Source organism: Culex quinquefasciatus, chromosome 2 (genome assembly GCF_015732765.1).
Source record: "Culex quinquefasciatus strain JHB chromosome 2, VPISU_Cqui_1.0_pri_paternal, whole genome shotgun sequence".
Lineage (NCBI taxonomy): Eukaryota > Metazoa > Arthropoda > Insecta > Diptera > Culicidae > Culex > Culex quinquefasciatus.
In genome coordinates this window covers 176762816-176772033 of record NC_051862.1, presented here as the reverse complement: position 1 = coordinate 176772033, position 9218 = coordinate 176762816, and the positions used below count along the sequence as shown (strand labels likewise).

At 36.0% G+C, this 9218-nt stretch overlaps 1 protein-coding gene across 1 annotated transcript in view; it reads left to right on the top strand.

Annotated features, from left to right (window-relative positions):
• Positions 1-2276: 2276 nt before the first annotated feature.
• The window catches only part of LOC6033208 (angiopoietin-2), a 240194-nt gene continuing 233252 nt past the window's right edge, over positions 2277-9218 (top strand). The window contains exon 1 of the mRNA XM_038253024.1: positions 2277-2559. The gene's annotated coding sequence lies outside the window, so the exon portion shown is untranslated. The remainder of the gene's footprint in view (positions 2560-9218) is intronic.

Genomic DNA, 9218 nt, shown 5'->3' with positions numbered 1-9218 from the left:
GTATTTCTGCCAAACGTTGACTTCAAAACTACCCGAACTAAAAATAGTTATATTTGGTTCTCTTTCTATCGCTCTCATACTTCGCTGGCCCACTGCCTGAGCCTCGACCTGAACAAGTTGATGCTTTAGCCGCTCGTTTATAAAATGCGAAGATGGCTCAGTCGGCAGCGGGTAGCAGCAGTAACACCGAACATCCTACCCGTCGTCCGTTCGATTCCAGTCCAGAGTTATTCCACTTGGCCGTCGACGAGAAAGCGTCCCCTACCTGTGAAACAACTTTTTGAAATCCGAATTTCCTTTTGCTGCCCGCTTCAATCATTTTAAAATAGAACATAGGCCACACCCTTTTCCTACTGCAATCCAAGTCGAGCTTCTCATTCCCATTGGCCTATCAGAATTAGTTGATTTGAACTAATGTAAATTCCAAAAGTAATGTAAATTCCAAAACTAATGTAAATTTTCAAAACTAATGTAAATTTCCACTGAATCTAATGTAAATTTCCAATGAACCTAATGTAAATATACATCATTTATCATGATACCTTTTGGTACATGATAAATAATGTAAATTTACAGGAATATTTTTTTCTGTGTATGTCCAATCCTTGTGAAGCGGTTTTAAAAATAAAAATGTTGAGAAAATAGGTTTTTGGCAATTTCTATATGACAGACTTGATTTTTCAGTCTCAAAAATATGTTTACCGGAAGGCTCGTCCAATTTACAATACGTTTGCCTGGAATTGCTCATATATAAAATTTGTTCTGCTGAAAAAGCTAATAAATTTAAAAAAAAACCTGAATTGTGTTTCAAAAACACATGAAATTGATCATTAAGAGACTAATTTCATAATTTCCAAAGAATCCAAAAAAGCGTTCCGTTTCGAACTAATGACACTTTGAGAATATTACAATAATCCTATTAATCAACATTTTTTAAATTATAGTTAACTAACTTAGTAAACTTTTAAAAAAAAATCTTGAAGTAATTTGAACTTTTCTTCATCACGGACATTTGATTCCATACCATTCCGTACCATTTAATGTGTACTCTTCATTTTAGCAAAAAATCACAAACCTTTCAAAGTTTCTTGCATACACACAATTAAACCATTAATGCTTAGAAAAAAATTGCAAAATATGAATGGATTTATGGGATCCTAACTGCTGAGTTTAAAAGCTTTTCAATATTTTTGCCTTCCATTCTTTAAAATTACTTTTTTTAATTAAAAAAGGTTAATCGATATTTGTTGTTTGGTTTGGAACTAATAAAAACTTAATTTCAAATTTCAAGCATGATTTTCATAAATTTTAGGCGCATCATTAAAGTTATGCTATACATAGCAAAAATTTGCAATATATGAATAAATTCATGAAAATGTAATTTTTTCTAAAACATATTTGTCTGTGGTCCTAATATTCAAAATTTGTTAAAATATCAAAAAGTTTTTTTTTATTATAAATACATAACCATTAAAAACTTGAGAGCAAATTATATATCAAGTTTTTAATGGTTAATGCTTATTCATGTATTTATATTTAAAAAAAACTTTTTGATATTTCATTAAATTTAGAATTTTGGCCTTATTTAAATTTTACAAAAAAATTTAAATATGTAGAAGTAGATGACACTTAGCAAAACATATTTTTTGTTTTGCGTTATTTTATGAGAAATAATTTTGAAATATTTTCCTTCCTTCCTGGAAAATTATTGAATTCCTTCTTGGAAAATTATTGAATTAGAAAAATACAAACATTTTCGATTTTTTCAACGTAGAATAGCTCGAATAGCTAATAGTTTAAAACGGCGAATTTCTGAAATTTTCTGTGATACACATATTATTGAAATTTTAATTTCTGTAAAAAATAGTTTCAATCTTCTTTTTTTTTATTTTAAAACTATCAAAAATTGAGAAATTGATCATATTACGGCACTGAACTTTACGCTCGAGATTTCTAGAAAAATATATATATAAATTAATTTGCGTAATGGTCAATAATTCCCTACTTAACTACTCCTGGACCACCCCTAACCCGTAACAAGGTCCCAAAGCGAAACTCCACACACTTCGTGCTCAACTCCCAGCCCGGTTTGCAGCCAGCAACTACTAAACACACTGTAGTGCGACTATGCTGTTGTGCGCTACTACACAACTCCACTCCGGCTCGCGTACACTACGCGCGCGCTCTCCAACTCTCTCGCGCAGCTCAACTCCGCAGGGTCCGCGCGCCGCCGAGCCGCCGATCTGGCCGCGCTGGGGCGCGCAGAAATTATTTAACCGCGATACGAATCGGTTGTGCTTTTTTGGCGTGTCGCTCTTTTTTCGGCCGCGCGATCGAGCCTTCTGTCCACTTCTGTGTACTACTCACTACCCTTTTCGAGTACTCCTCCAGTGTCGTCCGTTGCGTTTGCGCGCGTTTTGCTTATCCGTTTGGGTCTCTGTACCGCGAAGTTCGAGTGTTTCTGGAGTGTGTCGTAGGGACCTCTGAACCGCGCGTGTGGTTCCCGCGTGAAGAATTGGTGCTTTGCTAGTGGTGACAACGGCTGCAGCAAAATCAGTGGTTTGTGCTTCAAGTTTTGCTGTATTTCTGGGGTCTCTGTTGATAGTTGGAGTTTGGTGGCTTTCGCTACTTTGGCACAAGTGGCTACAAGCGGTCTTCTTCGACTGTGTCTACGCGGCTTATGCCGGGGGTCCTGCGCGCGCGCTCGCACGCTCTCTCTCTCAAGTGTGTGTGATTTATTTTTGGTGACGGATGTTGGGACCTGTGCGCATTTCTTGTTTTTGCTCCTCGAAAAGTTTGCACACGAAAGTAGAAAGTGATACGCGCGTTTCGCGGATGAAAGTTTTGGGGGTGTTCAAGCGAACCGACAGGGCACGGTGCAAGTGCATGAGAATAGCGCGTGAAGAATTGGTGATCTTGACCAGCGGGTGAAGTGCGCGCAAGGAAGAGATTACCTGAGGTGACCTACAGACACAAGGGGAAAACTGGCTGGTAGTGTGAACTGTGTCTCTCCGTTGGGGAGATAAATTATGCAACTTGACCGCAGGCCACGCGAAGGTTGGCTGGCTGGCTGGCTGGCGGTTACAGCTCCCCAGAACTTGGACATCGGGTTGACCATCGGAACTTGGTCGCTGTGCGACACGTTTGCAGAAATCAAGGTCTTCCAGAAGGGGGTCTCTCAAAGTGTGGTGATACTTTTCAAAGCGCAGCTGTAGGCCCGCTAGAGTGTGTGCCAACTTGGCTCAGTGTAGTCGTATGAGCTCGCAGTGATCAATAAAAACCGATTAAGTCGCGCCAAAGCTCTCTCGAACGCGGTGATATTTATGGGTTGTCCGTCAATGTCAGATTGGAAGTTACGCGCGATTGACGAGAAAAGAACACCTCCTAGACGGCGTCGTCGACTCGCACACACGACAAGGCCTGAACTTCCAGTCGGTGTGGAGTTCAACGCAGCAGAACAAGTTTTGTCAAGTCTCGTGTGTGAGCGGCTGTTGTTTTGTTCAGCGGCAAGAACCCTGAAGTGTGTGACATTTAGCCGAGTCGGAAAAGCCTCGCAGCCGCGGATTTGCGAGGCGGACACCTGCACCGGGTGGACGCACACGTCACGCTGGGGTAGATCTCCGCGAGATTGAGCTGTTTTGAGATCAACTCTGGAAACACGCGGGTTGTGCTTTATCGGGGCGTGGTGATGAATGATTTCGGAAATTATCATCACCACGTCGTAGGTAGGTGACCTTTTGGGTTCCTCGTTGGCGGAAATCGTGGACTTGTTTAGCTCCAGTTTTGCATTTTATGATCAAGTCGTGCAAATTTCTAAAATAGAAAAGCTACAAACAGTTATTTGAATTGACCCGAGGCACTTTGAACCAATTTAGGACACCCTGAAGGGGTGAATTGTTGTGACAGACAGGGTCATAACATTGGTACGTGTGAATATTTTATACCCAACTCATTATATGCGAATCACAATCAAATGCTATACCGTAATGTCGTGTGCCGTTCGGGAAGGCAATTTCGCAGACAGGATGTCACGTATGCTAATCGTGTAGTAATCGAGCCGATCATGAATGAATGTACGATGCAAACTTGGAAATGTTGACAGTAATAGTGTATTTAACTTATCTGTTGCTTTTAATGACATTATAGGGTAAAGTACCCAGTAATCAATAACGTTCATATTACATGTTTGTTCGTGGTTCTTAAAATTTACATTATTTTCAATATATCAATGCCTCTGTGCTCTCTTGTACTGAGCTTGCTGATTTTCCTATCTAGTTAGAAAATCAAACAAAAATTGTAAAATTTAGAAACTTTCCGAATAGCACTTTTCATATTTTTTTATTTTGTTAAAGTTTCGATCATTGATTAAAAACATGAAAGCAAGATAAATAATTATCAGCAATAATTCATTAAAAAAAATTTTTGATATTAATAACTTGTCATTAAAAAAAGTTTAATTGAAAAGTGTGTATGTTTGCTCATATTTTTCTTTTAATTATGTGGATCATTTAAAATGTCAAAAGGTTCTATAAATGCATTTGGAAACAATTAGTGGCCTCTGAAATATTTTTGTATTTTCACGTTATTTAAAAAACCTGCAATGTTTGAAATAATTCTTCAAATTAATTGAATCCTTTTGTGCATCAAAATTTTGCGAATGCAACTGATCGCATCTATCATAAAGCGATGGAGTACAATCAAAGGTTTAACAAGATTGCTACATTTTTTTGTTGGCTGTAATATTGATTGTTGGATGTAATATTGATTTTGCTGCGTGCTTCAAAAAATAAGAAAAAAAAAAAATTCAATAAGGCCGTTGCATATATTTTCCAGAGTTTATGTCGCCCTCCTTCAAAATCGGCCGCAAATAATCAGGGGGCAAAAAAAAATAAAAATTCTTTCGAAAAACTTAAAAATTTTAATGAAAATTAAAGTTCAATCAACTAAAACCCAGTTAAAATGCATTTTCCTGCGTTTATAATCATATTTAGCATGTTTGAACTCCTTTGAAAACATTTTAAATATTAATGAAATACAAATGTTCAGTCCCACGAAATGATTTTTTTTTTCGAGAAAAAAAAAATTCCGCCAATACCTGGATATTTTACCTCGATCTAATGATTGGAAAGCAACCGGACGCGTGTAAAATGCATTTTAAAACACTTTGTTCATCAAAATGTTGAAACCTAGGCTTGTAATTTCTATTTTCAACGGCCTAATGATGATTTATTTTTTTCTCATCTTATAATGTTTTATTATTTTAATTGTTTCTTATTTTATTTATACTGTTGGGCATCATCATTTATTGCTGTGCTTTTTTCTATTTTTACTATGTTATATTTACTATTTACTAAATTATATTATTATGTTCTGCCTTTTTATGTATTCTTTTGTCCAGTTTGTTTGAGTTAGGGTTTATCACATAGTTTGTAATTTAATTGAATTCATTTCTCTATTATTTGAAATAACTTGGATCTTAAGTAAATAGTTCTACCTCTTTCTATACATTTTTTGAACTCAAATAAAAGCAAAATTTTCAAGAAATAAGTCCAAACACAATATTCTTGATATTCTGAAAACCATTCATCATGAATTAAATAAACCAAGCCTGCCAGATTATCTGTCCATTATTTTTTTTGTTTTGTTTCATTGTTTTTGTGTGAAAATGTCTCTCTTTAGAAGTCTTAAAGTATTAAGAGTCATTTGAAAAATTCAAAGATTGCGTTAAGTATGTTTTGTGTAATTTAAATTTAAAGACAGTCAGCCAATTGTTCAGCACTTAATTCAAGCAAATTACTCCACCACGATTTAAATCGACAGCTGCCTCGACTCTCCCAAAATAATCACCCCCCCAAAAATGCCCCCGTCCAAATTCCTCGTATGCACCCAAGTTTCCAAACCGTTTCGTGACCAAATTTTCCGCCAATTTGCTCGTATCGAAATCTGCCGTCGCGCATCGTACATCAATTATTTCGGGCTGTAATTTGTTTTATATTTTTATATTTTCTTCATCCACCAACTCAGCCTAAATTCGTTTCACACGATTCTCACTTTCATCTTTCATCGGCTAGCATTGTTAAAGAGCTCGTTGTTCGACTGTCTCTGTTGCTTTGTGTCAGTGGCTTAATTGCGGCTATCAGAGAGATTGAAAAAAAAAAAATCATCACATTTACATCACGGTAAGCGACAATACTGTGTTGGCGATGGTGGTTGACGTTGTCTTCATGAGAGTTTCCCCAAAAGTTGTGGTGCGGAAATACCACAGTGTGAAACATATGTTGCGATGCAGCGTGGATTATGCTCTTCAAAACAATCACATGTGAGCTTTTTCATTGTTCATGAATCCCCTCATCGAGTCTCACATGAATTTCGAGCATGACATAAGCTATAGTGGAATGTGAGGAACATTTCTTGTTGGCAATATAATGACACTAGTTGTCGAATAAAAAAGTTACCTTTGGCTGCTTTTTGTTGTCATTTGGTGTTTGGGATGTATTTATGATATGATTCAATTTAACTGTAAAATAAAGTTTTTAAAAGATTTAGCACCAGAAATATTAAATGCAAGATTAAAAAACATTTTCTTCTTTGATAAAATTGTGAAAAACAACCATATCAAAAGTTGCTTAGAGTGTTTTCCATTTTTGAAACCTGTGCCCGCTAGACTACATGAGGTTAGCAAAGTTGTTAGAAAATAGTAATTTACACCCAAAAGGGGAAATTGTAGTATTCATGCAAATTTTAGAACATTGTTTCAATGAAACCTTTCGTCATGCTTTTATTTGCGATCATCGGAAAGCTCGGCTCTGCTGCAGGTGAAGATCGTTTTCAAAGATTACAATTTATAGTTTGTCATGTGGTATTTTAAGAATCACGGAAAATTTCTCAAAAGTTAAAAAAATACAAAGATTATTTATGTCCAGAATTATGGTCAGGACTGTGAAAATTCGGTCTTATGATGAACAACTATAACAACACATCGTCAGCTGTGTGCTATCTTGTGACATAGACCATTTTGATCGAAAATAAGTTAATGATAACGTTTTGCTATACTTAACAAACACTACAAGATGCTTTAACCCGATTTTTGAAACTCGCTTCCGTTTCCCGGATATCGCAATACACACTTGTGACATAGACCAATTTATCATCAAAATGATTGTGCACACTTGTGACACGTCATACATGTTGTTGGAAAATGTGGAAAATTTGTCTGGTTTTTCACAAATTTATGATGATACACACTTTCTAAAGGCAATGCAATCTTTTGTTTTTGAAAATATACTGATTAAGTCGGTTAAACTATTGATTTAAGCCTATTTTAGTTTGTATGGGAATTCTGTGCACACTTGTGACACGTAGTACAATTTTACTTTCGAAGCACACTTGTGACACGTGCTTTTCGGATTTTTTATTACATAATTTACTGTATCTTTTAACTGGTGTTACCAAATTAGTTGAAACTTTGAGCGTTTGTTAAGCGATAGTATACGAACCGATTGCTTTAAAAAGTTTGGCTCTACCATTCATAGTTTTGAAAATATTTATCATCAAACTTTAAAAATCGATTTTCTCGAAAAGTACTAAATGGTCGTTGTCACAAGATAGCACACAGCTGACGACTTTTCACTTCCGGAAATAGACGATTCATCGAAATTTGAGGCATAAATTCAATTTCTGTAGATGATTTGGACTTTACTTTTTAACATCATTACTAGCGTGGCTCACGGATATATGAAAAAGACAAAAGTTTTCAATTTCGAACGCCTCGACCAGAATTTTGTAGCATTATAGCCCCTGAAGCTAGCCTGAAATTTTGAGCGCATTTGGTTAAGGTAAAAAACCTTAAGCTTAAAATTCATAAAATTAGGGTTTTCCGTCAAATTTGATTTATAATTAAATTTGCTTCTTGAACAAGTACAAAAAATGGGTTCTATTAGGAAAACGTTTTACTCGATATATTTTTAATTATATGCAATTCAAATGAAATTAAAATAACATTAATGAAAATAAATTCAAATATAACAAGTATAAAGAATAAATCAGTAAAATTTCGCTCTTTCCAAAGATACTTAATGAAATGTAACATATAATTTAAAATTTAACAAAAAGATATTTTGCAAAAAGTAGGCTGATGGTTGAAATTTGAACCAAATTCATGCAGGGTAACCCCTTAACCCTCATCTAGAATCAAACGTACGCAAACTCTTGCGAAACAATCATCAAGTTGATCCAGATGTCAGTCGATCCCTGCCTGACATCGAAGTAACGATGTAAACAGGGGCAAAAGTGACAGACGCACCATTTTGCGCTTTGCCATTGCAGATCAGGCTTTAACATAGGAATTTTGATATTTTGCCTTGTCTGAAAAACTATAACAAAATTCGAGTGTTCAATTTTCAATCAAAGGAGGCTTCTTTGGGGGTCAGCAAATTGGTGCAGATTTGGCAATTTATAAACAACAAAATGAACGATTTTGGAATAGTCTAATTCACCTGAGACCTTAGAAATGGGTTCATTTTGCCATAAAAAGGGCAGCAGGTTTATTACCTCAAAAATATTGATCTATTCAAAAAAATCCTGAAAAATAGATTGGTTATGGTTTGATTTGCCAGAAACCACGGGAAATTACGAATTTTGCTCCATTTTTTCATGGAATAAGACGAGTAATTTGATTTTCTAGGATCACCAAAAGCTCAGATTTATCTCTGAAACTTTTTGCAAAATGGATCACGCTAATGTTGCAAGAATTATGAACAATTCCTGCAGCATTTCTCTCTTATAATGTGCCCGACATCCATGATATCAACAATCGTGAAACAATACAATTTGGGTGACCCAACAAACGCATTGCAATGACTGGAAATATGCAAAATGGAGTGCATCTTCACAGTTCAGAGCCCAACTTCATTAGCATAACGATCGACTAGTCATGCGTTACCGTTTGCGTAAAATTCCATATCAATCAGTGCGCTAATGATGCGTAAAATTGGCCAGAAACGCACTATTTGCATTTCTTTGCTATTTCTTAAACTGCACCTTCTCTACCATTTTTTTTTGCCCCAGCTTGAAATTCCAACCGATCGTTTCTTTCCCTCCCTCGGACGGAAATGAGTTCAAGAGTTGATCTCCCATTATTGGGGCCAATTTCAAACCATGCAAAAATGTAGGGTTCGTCGCTTGCTGGTGTCGGCGGCGGATCAATAATTTTTTTTGGC